This window comes from Myotis daubentonii, chromosome 7, assembly GCF_963259705.1.
Source record: "Myotis daubentonii chromosome 7, mMyoDau2.1, whole genome shotgun sequence".
Lineage (NCBI taxonomy): Eukaryota > Metazoa > Chordata > Mammalia > Chiroptera > Vespertilionidae > Myotis > Myotis daubentonii.
The window spans coordinates 22,826,362-22,839,223 of record NC_081846.1 but is presented as its reverse complement, the minus strand read 5'-3'; positions in this window follow the sequence as shown (position 1 = coordinate 22,839,223).

Sequence of the window (12,862 nt, the reverse complement as noted above, 5' to 3'; positions counted from 1 at the left end):
TTTACCAAACATTCAAGGAAGAACTAAAACCTATCCTCCTCAGACTACTACAAAAAATTCAAGAGGAAGGAACACTTCCAAGCTCATTCTATGAAGCCAGCATCACCCTAATACCAAAACCAGGTAAAGACAACACAATGAAAGAGAATTACAGGCCAATATCCCTCATGAACATAGATGCCAAAATCCTCAACAAAATCTTAGCAAATCGGATCCAGCAGTACATCAGAAAGATCATACACCATGACCAAGTAGGATTTATCCCAGGGATGCAAGGATGGTACAATATCCGCAAATCAATAAACGTGATACATCACATAAACAAATTGAAAGAAAAAAACCACATGGTCATATCAATTGATGCAGAAAAAGCATTTGACAAAATTCAACACCCATTTTTGATAAAAACTCTCAGCAAGGTGGGAGTAGAAGGATCATACCTCAACATAATAAAAGCCATATATGACAGGCCCACAGCCAACATCATACTCAACGGACAAAAACTAACACCATTTCCCCTAAGAACAGGAACAAGACAGGGATGCCCCCTCTCACCACTCCTGTTCAACATAGTACTGGAAGTGTTAGCCATTGCAATTCGGCAAGAAGAAGAAATAAAAGGCATCCAAATTGGAAAAGAGGAAGTAAAACTGTCCTTATTTGCAGACGACATGATATTATACATACAAAACCCTAGAGATTCCATCAAAAAGCTACTAGACTTAATACATGAATTTGGCAATGTAGCAGGATACAAAATTAACCCCAAGAAATCTGAGGCATTTCTATACACCAATAGTGAACTTTCAGAAAGAGAGATTATAAAAACAATCCCGTTTACCATTGCACCGAAAAAACTAAGCTACCTAGGAATAAACTTAACTAAAGAGGTAAAAGACCTCTACTCAGAAAACTACAGGACGTTGAAAAAAGACATAGAGGAAGACATAAACAGATGGAAGAACATACCATGTTCATGGATTGGTAGAATCAACATCATCAAAATGTCCATACTACCCAAAACAATCTATAAATTCAACGCACTTCCCATTAAAGTACCAACAGCATACTTCAGAGATCTAGAACGAACTTTCCAAAAATTCATCTGGAATAAAAAAAGACCCCGAATAGCTGCAGCAACCCTGAAAAAGAACAAAGTAGGTGGGATCTCAATACCAGATATCAAGTTGTATTACAAAGCCACTGTTCTCAAAACTGCCTGGTACTGGCACAAGAATAGGCATATAGATCAATGGAATAGAATAGAGAGCCCAGAAATCGGCCCGAACCAATATGCTCAATTAATATTTGACAAAGGAGGCAAGAACATACAATGGAGCCAAGATAGTCTCTTCAATAAATGGTGTTGGGAAAATTGGACAGATATATGCAAGAAAATGAAACTAGACCACCAACTTACACCATACACAAAAATAAACTCAAAATGGATAAAGGACTTAAATGTACGACAGGATACCATAAAAATTCTAGAAGAATCCAAAGGCAAGAAAATCTCAGACATATGCCGAAGCAATTTCTTCACTGATACAGCTCCTAGGGCACTTGAAACTAAAGAAAAAATGAACAAATGGGACTACATCAAAATAAAAAGCTTCTGCACAGCAAAAGAAACCATCAACAAAACAACGAGAAAACCCACTGTGTGGGAAAACATATTTGCCAATGACATATCTGATAAGGACCTAATCTCCAAAATTTATAGGGAACTCATACAACCTAACAAAAGAAAGATAAACAATCCAATCAAAAAATGGGCAAAGGACCTAAATAGACACCTTTCAAAAGAGGACATTCAGAAAGCCAAGAGACATATGAAAACATGCTCAAAGTCACTAATCATCCGAGAGATGCAAATCAAAACAGCAATGAGGTACCATCTCACACCTGTCAGACTGGCTATCATCAACAAATCAACAAACGACAAGTGCTGGAGAGGATGTGGAGAAAAAGGAACACTTGTGCACTGCTGGTGGGAATGCAGACTGGTCCAGCCACTATGGAAGACAGTATGGAGTTTCCTTAAAAAACTGAAAATGGAACTCCCATTTGACCCTGTGATCCCACTTCTAGGAATATATCCCAAGAAACCAGAAACACCAATCAGAAAGGATATATGCACCCCTATGTTCATAGCAGCACAATTCACCATAGCTAAGATCTGGAAACAGCGTAAGTGCCCATCAGTAGATGAATGGATTAGAAAACTGTGGTACATCTACACGATGGAATACTATGCTGCTATAAAAAGGAAGGAACTCTTACCATTTGCAACGTCATGGATGGAACTGGAGAGCATTATGCTAAGTGAAATAAGCCAGTCAGTAAAGGAAAAATACCACATGATCTCACTCATTCGTGGACAATAGAGACCATTATAAACTTTTGAACAATAATAGATACAGAGGCAGAGCTGCCTCAAACAGATTGTCGAGCTGCAGCGGGAAGGCCGGGGAGGGTTGGGGGGCAGGAGGTAGGGGGGTAAGAGATCAACTAAAGGACTTGTATGCATGCATATAAGCATAACCAATGGACATAAGACACTGGGTGATAGGGGAGGCTAGGGGACTGTCTAGGGCGGGGGGATAAAATGGATACATATGTAATACCCTTTGTAATACTTTAAGCAATAAAAAAAAAAACAAAAAAAAAACAACCCAGATACTGAGAGGAAAAGGAAAGACCAAGAGGAAGATGGTAGTGTCAGCTTAAAAAAACTTGTTTAAGAGCAAAATAAAATTGCTCTTTCCCAGAGTGAGTGTGAACATAAACAAGTCAGCTACCCCAGAGAAGAAATTTGATGACAAGCAGTTTGAAAGTGGATTGACTATTGTTAATGTATAGTGGTGATTTATGCTTGGCAGGACTACTTTTGATTAATCATTACTTGAATTTCTAAAAGATCCCAGGACAGTAAATTGCCAAATTAACATTGCATATATTGCATTTTTCAAGACATAAAGCATTTTCACAGGGCTGGTTAGCAGATTTAAAGACAAGATTCAGTGAAATGGGCTTTTTAATTGGTGTGTTAATTTCCTTAATGAAAATTAATTTCGAAATAGTTGGGTTTTTGCAAATGCTTATTAGAGTGTCCTGTAAGAGGTAAGTACCAAAAATGAAAAAGAAAGAAAAACCTGACATCCAGATGCCATGAATAAACTGGCATTCTAAGTCAGAGAAATAAATAAATAAAATAAATCAAGGTTCCTTGATAAAAAAAAAAAAAAAAAGAATTCTGCAGCCAAAGGCTATGCACATTTAACATTTCGATGCCAGTGGTCAGTTTGCCCTTGGGAAAGGGAGACCAGCCATCGAGCCATCATTGCTCAGCTCATACAGCTCCAGATGTCCCAATCCAAGTTCAAAGGCCTGAGAACCAGGAACGTGATGTCTGGCTCAAGCAGAGAGAGCCAACTGACCCTTCCTCCACCTTTTGGTTCTATTCAGGCCATCAGCTGGGTAGCTTATAAACAGAAATTTATTTCTCACGATGCTAGAGGCTGGGAAGCCCAAAATCGTGTGAGGTTACAGCAGAAAGGCACCTTCTATAAACCAGGAAGTAGGCCTTCACCAGACACCAGTGCCTTGATTTTGAACTTGATTATAGTTCACATTTTCCCGTTTCTTTACCAGCTAGTTTTTTCTTATGCACTGGATCTATTTGGTTGAGATATGGTAGCAACTTTGAATGATCTTCCTTTAAAAGGGTGTTGACTTTGTTCTAGCAGACAACTCAATTTGGGGCAAAAAAACTTGAAGCCTGGCTAGGACAAGAATAGTTCAGTCCTGTCTTAGTCCAGGGATGTAATCCTTAGTCCTGGGACTTGGGATTTGCAGTTCACCTTGGGTGTGGTACTTGTAGGATTTCAATAAAGATCCCAAGGTGTTACCAAGTCCCTCTAATTTTGCAGGTCCTGGACCCCAAACGGTCTCTCTAACACTGTGGAAGCTTCCAACATTTCTGTTCAGACATTTTACTTTTTCACTAGGTTCCTTGAAATCTCTCTGTAAATGTGTCATTGAGAAGGCAGCTAAGACTTTGAGGGAACTTTGCACATGGATTTTGGTTTCCCCTCTCTGTAGCTCACTCGTTTCCCAGATGTCTCCTTCAATTTCCAGCTGCTCTGGTGTTTCGCCAGCCTCTGCTTCCTCGGTCAGTCACACTGCCACTCTCTGCATGAGCCATGTCTCCCCCTGTGCTGCAGGCAATGGTAGGTGAAGTGTCCTCAGGGGAAAAGCTTGTTAAATGTGGAATGCATAGAATCCTTTTTTCAAGGATTATATTTCACCTCATTTTTCTTGCTTTTGGCTGGTCTCCATGCTTCCATACAGTTATTTTTATATTTTGTCTTGTTAGTGGGAGGGTCTGACACAAGTGATTTTGTCACTCCAGGCACTGGAGGTTTATCTTGTATCATTGATGTGTGTTATACATAATATTTTTTAATTATTGCATAAATAATATGAGGCCTAGGAGCCAATGAGTGTGAACATTCTCTGAGAAGTATACTACTACAGGACACAGGGACAGATGCTCTTTGGCTAGCACTGTTGGAGGTAGAGGGCAAGAGTGGAACAGATCGACCTGTTAGGAAGCATTGTTTTGGTCCAGGGACATTGGGTGGATTGGATTGGGCTTTCTCAGTAGAGCTGAGCATCTCCAGCTGGTCATGCACTCTACCCAGAGGCAGCCTGAACTTCAGGGGGAATTCAGACTCTCATGCTCTCCAAGGAAACAGCTTCTGACTCCTGTCACCATGGCAACTATGCTTCATCTGTCTGGATTGGTCGCTGGGGTGACATCATCATCACTAAGTGACTGATCCACACAGAAAAGCTGGTTGCCATGGTGCTAAAGTATGGAACCCTATTCTTCTCCAGGTCAAGGTCCTTGACTGAACCTAAAGGAAAGGAGATCAGACGTGGAGCCAAGGGGAGGCCCGCTGTCAGGCAGGTGCTGAGTCACTCTGCCTCAGAACTTGCCCAAATCAGGACTGCTATCAGAGCATGCCATTTACTGGGGGCGGGGAGGTTTATGTTGTAGAGGGGGGGGTCCTCCAGCACAGAAGCACACAGATTACAAATCCCATGTTTCCTCCCATTTAGAGCTGCCTTGAACTGTTTCCTTCACTGAGCAAAACTTTGAGGCATCCCCATCCCCCACCCCCTGCATTGCCAGTCAGAGGAGATAGTCGGACAACCTACCTCTGAATTTTTTGAGTGGTTTTTGTTGGAACTCTTTTTGTGGTCTTGTTTGGTGCCAGGGCAGGTGGGTTCCAGCCAGAACCTCTGAAGTAAACTACATAGGACCAGGACGGAGGGGACGTTGGGGCGGGAGGTAGAATGGATTCTTGGTGGAGGATGGAGGCCTGGTTTCTGAACCCTTTCTCCTTCCAGACATCGTTCATAATGTGAATGTAAGGCAGAATAGGACCTCGAATGAACTGCAATCTTTCCTCAACCACGCCCACCCCTCCATCCGCCACACTTACGAGAGTCATTTTTCCCCTTGGGAAAGGAACTTCCTTTGAACCCCAAGTTCAAAAGGCTTGAGGATCTGCTTGGTCTTCTGAGAATATTGCTCTCAGAATTAGGGCCCCTCCAATAAATACCAAAAAGAAGCACAGTATCAATTTCATAGCTATTTCCCTGGTAGTTTGACATCTTAAAGTGGAGAGAGAAGCACTCCCACCTATGCTCAACCTACCCAAAGAGCATCTGTCCCTGTGTCCTGTAGTAGTATACTTCTCAGAGAATGTTCACACTCATTGGCTCCTAGGCCTCATATTATTTATGCAATAATTTAAAAATACTATGTATAACACACATCAATGATACAAGATTAACCTCCAGTGCCTGGAGTGACAAAATCACTTGTGTCAGACCCTCCCACTAACAAGACAAAATATAAAAATAACCGTATGGAAGCATGGAGACCAGCCAAAAGCAAGAAAAATGAGGTGAAATATAATCCTTGAAAAAAGGATTTATGCATTCCACATTTAACAAGCTTTTCCCCTGAGGACACTTCACCTACCATTGCCTGCAGCACAGGGGGAGACATGGCTCATGCAGAGAGTGGCAGTGTGACTGACCGAGGAAGCAGAGGCTGGTGAAACACCAGAGCAGCTGGAAATCGAAGGAGACATCTGGGAAACGAGTGAGCTACAGAGAGGGGAAACCAAAATCCATGTGCAAAGTTCCCTCAAAGTCTTAGCTGCCTTCTCAATGACACATTTACAGAGAGATTTCAAGGAACCTAGTGAAAAAGTAAAATGTCTGAACAGAAATGTTGGAAGCTTCCACAGTGTTAGAGAGACCGTTTGGGGTCCAGGACCTGCAAAATTAGAGGGACTTGGTAACACCTTGGGATCTTTATTGAAATCCTACAAGTACCACACCCAAGGTGAACTGCAAATCCCAAGTCCCAGGACTAAGGATTTCATCCCTGGACTAAGACAGGACTGAACTATTCTTGTCCTAGCCAGGCTTCAAGTTTTTTGCCCAAAATTGAATTGTCTGCTAGAACAATGTCAACACCCTTTAAAAGGAAGATCATTCAAAGTTGCTACCATATCTCAACCAAATAGATCCAGTGCATAAGAAAAAATTAGCTGGTAAAGAAGCAGGAAAATATAAAATATAATCAAGAGAAAATCTTTTTTTTTTTTAATATATTTTTGTTGATTTCAGAGAGGAAGGGAGAGAGAGAGAGAGAAACATCAATGATGAGAGAGAATCAACGTTCGGATGCCTCCTGCACGCCCTCTCCTGGGGATTGAGCCCCGACCAGGAATCGAACCGTGACCTCCTGGTTCATAGGTCAACGCTCAACCACTGAGTCATGCAAGCCAGGCAAGAGAGATATACTTTAAATATAATGACAAGGATTACTTGAAAGTAAAATAATGAAAAAGCATATACCATGAAAATACTAACCAACAGAAAGCTGTTGTGGCCATCTCGCTATCAGAAAAAGTAGGCTTAAGATAAGCAGCATTACTAGAGAGATAGAGGGATATTTCATAATGATAAAGGGTCAATTTTTCAAGAGGGCATACAGTCCTACTGTGGATGCATCAAATGACAGTTTCAAAAAAAAACAAAGCAAAACTGATTGAACCTAAAGGGAATATAGACAATTCCACAAATCTATTAGGTTATAATAGATAGTTCCAGCACACAGAAATCAATACAGATATGAAAACACTGAGCATTCATCAACATGACTTCCTTGATATTTATAGAACACTAAAACCAACAATTGCAGAACAGATATTCTGGCTTGAGCCTGGGCTCCAGCACCTTCTGCCTCATCTGATTCGGAGCCGGCTCAGGGGTCGTCTCCATACCCACAGGCCCGTGTCTGTGGCCTATTTGGATGCAAGGTACCCTCTTGTTTCTGAGCGGAGCGCCTGACAGGATGTCCCTGCAGCATGTGGAGGAAAGAGCAGAGGGCTCCCATCCTAGAATCTGCCTACAAGTTCTGGCCACCCCTTCCAGTTTGTGCCCTGAAGGGACCTCTGGTAATACAACGACATATCCACAGTTACAAATGCACAGAGGGCCCTGGAGCCTCCTGGGTTCGTGAAAATGGGGTCTCTGCACATCAGCTGCAGAGACCGTCCTGATTCCCAGTCCAGCTCTGCTCCATCCTGGCCGAGAAGCGCCGAGGCCTGGTTCTTACCTGTGAAATGGGAATGATGTGCTGGGCTGGCTCCTGGTGAGCACTGGCTGGGCGGCAAGGATGATTCTACCTTCTGCAGTGATAGGAACGGCCAGCAGAGGGAGACAGCATCTGCCACCTCCTGAGAAACCCAAAGCAGGCAGCTGGACTGGGTGGAAACCACACCTGGTTACCCTTCGGCAGGGTAGGTGGGAGGCTGAACTATGGCTTTGGGGCCAGGTGGTCACCCAGCTGCCCTGGGAGGCCTGTTCCGCCCACCACTCTGCAGACGGGTCCCCTCTGGTAGCCACACTGCACAGGCCGAGCCCTCCAGGAGGTGGACGTCAGCAGAGGTCATGGCTTTTGGGGGGGGGGGGGGGGAGGGTGCCCACCTGGTGTCGCACCCCGCTGTCTCGCAGCGGTTCTCAACCTGTGGGTTGCGAACAATGAAAATACATCCTGCATATCAGATATTTACATTACGATTCATAACAGTAGCAAAATTACAGTTATGAAGTAGCAACGAAAATAATTTTATGGTTGGGGGTCACCACAACATGAGGAAGTATATTAAAGGATCAGGCATTAGGAAGGTGGAGAACCACTGGCACTCTAAGGGGTTGAGACGGGAATTTTGGACTGGAACGCGCGGTGTTCCCTGGGCAGGATGGCTTTTCCCAGGCTCTTTGTCCGTTGGAGTTGAAGAATGAAATCACGGACTGAAATCACAGATGGATGATGGTATAGTAAAGGTGGAAATTTATTGAAGAACAAGTACAGACTCCCACCGAGTCCCACCGAGTCCCTCTTCCCTGCGGTTTATAAGGCTGCAGATCTGTGTGCCTTGATATCTCCTCTGATTGGTCACCACCCCCTTCTGATTTGGTCACTATAGCAACTTCTGAGCTCAAAGGTCGAACCTCGCACAGGACACGTGAGCCTCTGCTCCTCATTGTTCTCCTATTCCCTCTGGGCGTTCTTCCTCCTTCCCTTTATTCTGTAAATGTGTACCTTTTGCTACTCCCAGCTTCCTTGTCTTATGGAAATGTAACTTCTGCTCTCTGCTCCCTTGTTTTATGGAAATGTACCCTTTTGCAACTCTGTAACCCTGTGTTTTTTCCATGGACCCCTTAATTTTTAAAATTTCCTAAACCTGCCTATTTCACCCCCCAAAATTCCTATTTTTCCCAAAAAACTCCTTTCAGGGTCAACTCACCTGCCCCTCCCAGACTGGTTTGAGGACCCTGGGGCTGCAGGCAGGACCTGGGGGGCTAGTGACAAGCTGAGGCTGAATGGGGACTCCAGGGGCTGAGAGTTGCTACCACAGAGGTGGGGTGGCATCAGGGAAATGGACCAGGCGGCAGCGGGACAGAGCCATGTCTCACAGAGCGAATGCAGGAAGTCAGCGGTTTGCAGACCCCAATCAATTTCTTTTTGAGGTAAAACAAAATCTGCCAGGGGAGGCAGGCGCTGGAAGCCAGACACAGGAAAAATAATGCTACTTTGCAATCTAAGCCACAGACAGCGAGGGGAGGCGGGGCGTTCTCCACACAATGCCCTCCCCCCAATGCAGCAGGACTTTGCCAAGGTTACCAGCTGGGAGGGACCACAGGACAAAGAGAGCAGCTGCCCAGAGGCACTTGTGCAATGACAGGCCCCCTGTCTGCTGCGGGTGGAAGAGGAGGAGTGGGGGGAAAGGTGAAGCCCATCAGAGCAAATGGCCACAGGGTGAGGGGCTGCTTACCCAGGGGTCACAGGCAAAGGAGACACAGGCTGTGGGTAGCCCAGGGTTCCATTTTTAGCTCTGACCTTTTGCTGCTGTGTGCCCTTGAGGAAGTTGCTCACCCTCTCTGTGCTGCAGTAGCCTCACCTGTACAATGGGCCACAGCTGCTCATCGCAGAAGTGTGGGGTGATGGTGTGTGTACCCCACTTGTCCTGAGGGCTTTCTGCTCCCTAATCAGCCTCACTATCCTTCCCTCCCCGAGCCTTCCAGGAATTCCATAGGCTCCTCTGGACCTCTTGCATGGACTCTGGATGGGCCACTGCTCTCCTGTGTCCTTTCAATCGCAGCTGTCACAGTCCCAGCAGGAAAGAGCACGCACAAACAATTTTCTGGAAGGACTTTGGCAAAGGGACTGTTGACAGGTGTGAGAGCAGGGGCAGGTAGCCAACCAGGGAGGTAGCAGCCTGGAAACAGAGACCATCCAGGGTCTCAAGGGAGCGGGGCCACGTGATCAGGCAGAAGTGCTCACGTGAACAAGGGGGCAGGTCCACGTGAACACACTTGAGAAGTCCTTCTCCAGTGAGGATGGAGGAGGGGCCATGTGAAAATGGAAGGAGTGTGGCCAGGAGCTCCCAGGAGCTGAAGGGGCAGGAAGGACCTTCCCCTGGAGCCCTTCCAGGGAGCACAGCCTCAGACACCCTGATTTCAGATTCTGGCCCCAGAATGGGGAGAGCACATGTTCCTGTTTGTTTAGGCCATCTGTAGTCACCAGAGCAGCAGCCTCAGGAAATAGACCGCTCCTTGCCCCTTTTGGGGCTTTGACTGGGTTCTGGGAACAGCTGAGCCCTGTGCCCCAGGGAGACCCCCTAGACCTCTCACTGCAGGAGCTCACAGGGAGATTCACCCCTGTGTCTGTGCCTCGGCCCTGTCTCCCACTCCCCCGGTGGCTCCTCAGCAGTGACAGTGCAGTGGGCACACCAGGGCAGGCTGCTTGGTGGGAAGTGCAGGCTACGTGGCTCAGAAACTCCTCCCCACCTTGCCGAGCCCCCAGCTGCAGGGTGCTGCAGAGTACTCCCCAGCCCTGCCCTTACCTCCCAGGCCTTCCCCCTAATGACTCCAGCCTGGGCCTCTGTTGTGCCCATATTCTAGATGCCAAAACTGAGGCTCAGAGAGGGGGAGCAGAGGTCCCTACCCCCAGCCCACCTCCCCCTCAACTCAGCCCAGCTCACAGGTGGCTCCCCCAGCTGCTGCCTGGTTGCCATGGTGTTGGAGGAGGAAGAGATTTCTGAGAAGCAATCCAAAAATACACACCAGGTGGCCCCTCCATACTCACTTCCTCTCTCCAGCTTCAAAGCCTCCTTTTGTGTAGGTAGGCGGGGCCTCTTCCTGGCCAGGCAGCCGAGAACAAAGGAAGTCAAGGAGGCAGAGGGTCCAGGTAGTGGGTTCGGGGACCCCAACCTCACCTAGCAGATTTCCTGGGCCTGGGCGCCATCACCCTCCCACAGTTCCCAGACCACGCGGGCTGTTTCCTGCCTCCCTGCCTTCACACATGCAGTTCCCTCCACCTCGAATGCCCTTCCTCATCCTTCAAATCCCTGCTCAGCTTTAACTCCACTGGAGAACCTTCCCTGAGTCACTTAGGGCTCGCCCTGCATCCTGCACCCACCCCAGTCACAGCTGTTTTCTGGATGATGCTCTCACTGGGCGGTGAGGTCTTGGAGATGCTAGCTTTGCCTTTGTACCCCAGCCCCTGGCACAGACGGGTGCTCAGTAATTCCATAAGAAGGGAATAAGGGAGGGAGGGGAGGATGGGAGCAAAGAAACACCTCTCATAGGACTGGAGAGGATCTGGACTGTGAGCACCTGGCACAGGGCTGGGCACAGAGCAAAGCCTACTCCCTTCCTGCCACCTCCACTTGAGCCTGGGCTCCAGCACCTTCTGCCTCATCCGATTGGAGCCGGCTCAGGGGTCTTCGCCATACCCGCAGGCCTGCGTCTGTTGCCCATTTGGATGCGAGGTAATGATACCAGGATGCAGGCGTGCACTTGACTTCATAAGGAGCTAGTGTGTTTGGGAGAAAGCCTCCAGTCTCAGAAATCCCGGACTGGGCAAACTTGCACGGGCCTGAGGGCTGACCTTGAGCAGGGGTTTTCTAATGGTTTTCACACTGAATACTTTCTGCAAACAAAGCCTTACCTGATGGCCATTATATAAAACAGATGGAAACTAAGCTGATTGGGGCCGAAGTGGTGTGTGTTGAAGGTGCCCACCTGGGAGACAGGACCAGAGTCCCCTTTCCCCTGTAGCTCTGGGTCCCGGGGAGATGAGAGTTCGGGTTGGTCCTGGTGGTGGGATGGGGCAGCCAGGAGAGAGGGAGAGCCCTGGGGAGAGTCCAGTGGCTGATAGTTACTAACTGGTACAGAAGGGCTTCAATATTGTCAGAACTACGTGTTGTTCATGCCCGTGTGGCTGGGCCAACGAACTCATCTTTCACAAGAGGTCAGTCTATACCAGTGGTTGGCAAACCGCGGCTCTCGAGCCACATGCGGCTCTTTGGCCCCTTGAGTGTGGTTCTTCCACAAAATACAACATGCGGGCGCTCACGTACAGTGCAAAGTTGACTTAAAACTTTAAGTAAAGTTTATTAAGTTAATTTTAGGGAACGTTGTGGAGTGAAAGAAGATGTAGTGTTGAGGATTGAGAAAGGTATGTTGAGATGGTTTGGACATATAGAGAGGATGAACGAAAGGAGATAGATGAAACAAGTATACAAGACGAGTGTGGATGGGAGAGTTGGAAGGGGTTGACCTCAGCGAACATACCTCAATCAGATTGAGGACGTTTTTAGCAAAGGCCAACTTAGGAGTACCCTAATTAAGTTAATAACAATGTACCTACCTATATAGTTTAAGTTTAAAAAATTTGGCTCTCAAAAGAAATTTCAGTCGTTGTACTTTTGATATTTGGCTCTGTTGACTAATGAGTTTGCCGACCGCTGATCTTTACAAACAAAAATGAAAATATGTCCTTGGAAAAAATCATAATGACTTCAACCTTTAATGTTCTCACAGTTTCTTTTTTTTTTTTTTCCATCTTGAAGCGATATTTTAGGGGAAGTATCTCTTGTCTAGAGGAAATATTTATATGAACTCAGCAATTCCATCAACTTCTCTTTCTTTTTCTCTTGTGAAAATCAAGTAAAATTAAATTTAAAATTGTATCTGAAAAAAAAAAAGAATATTCTTTTCACATGTACATGAACATTCACCAAGATAGAGTATATGTTGAGCTATGAAACAAAGTCAAGACAATTGAAGTCATACAAAGCATGTTCTCAGGCCACATTGAAAGTAAAATATAAATAAATACCAAAAACCTTAAAAATTCCCAGTAGTAGCATTAATTCTAAGAGATGCATACTGAATTATTTAGGAGTGAAATGCCATGATG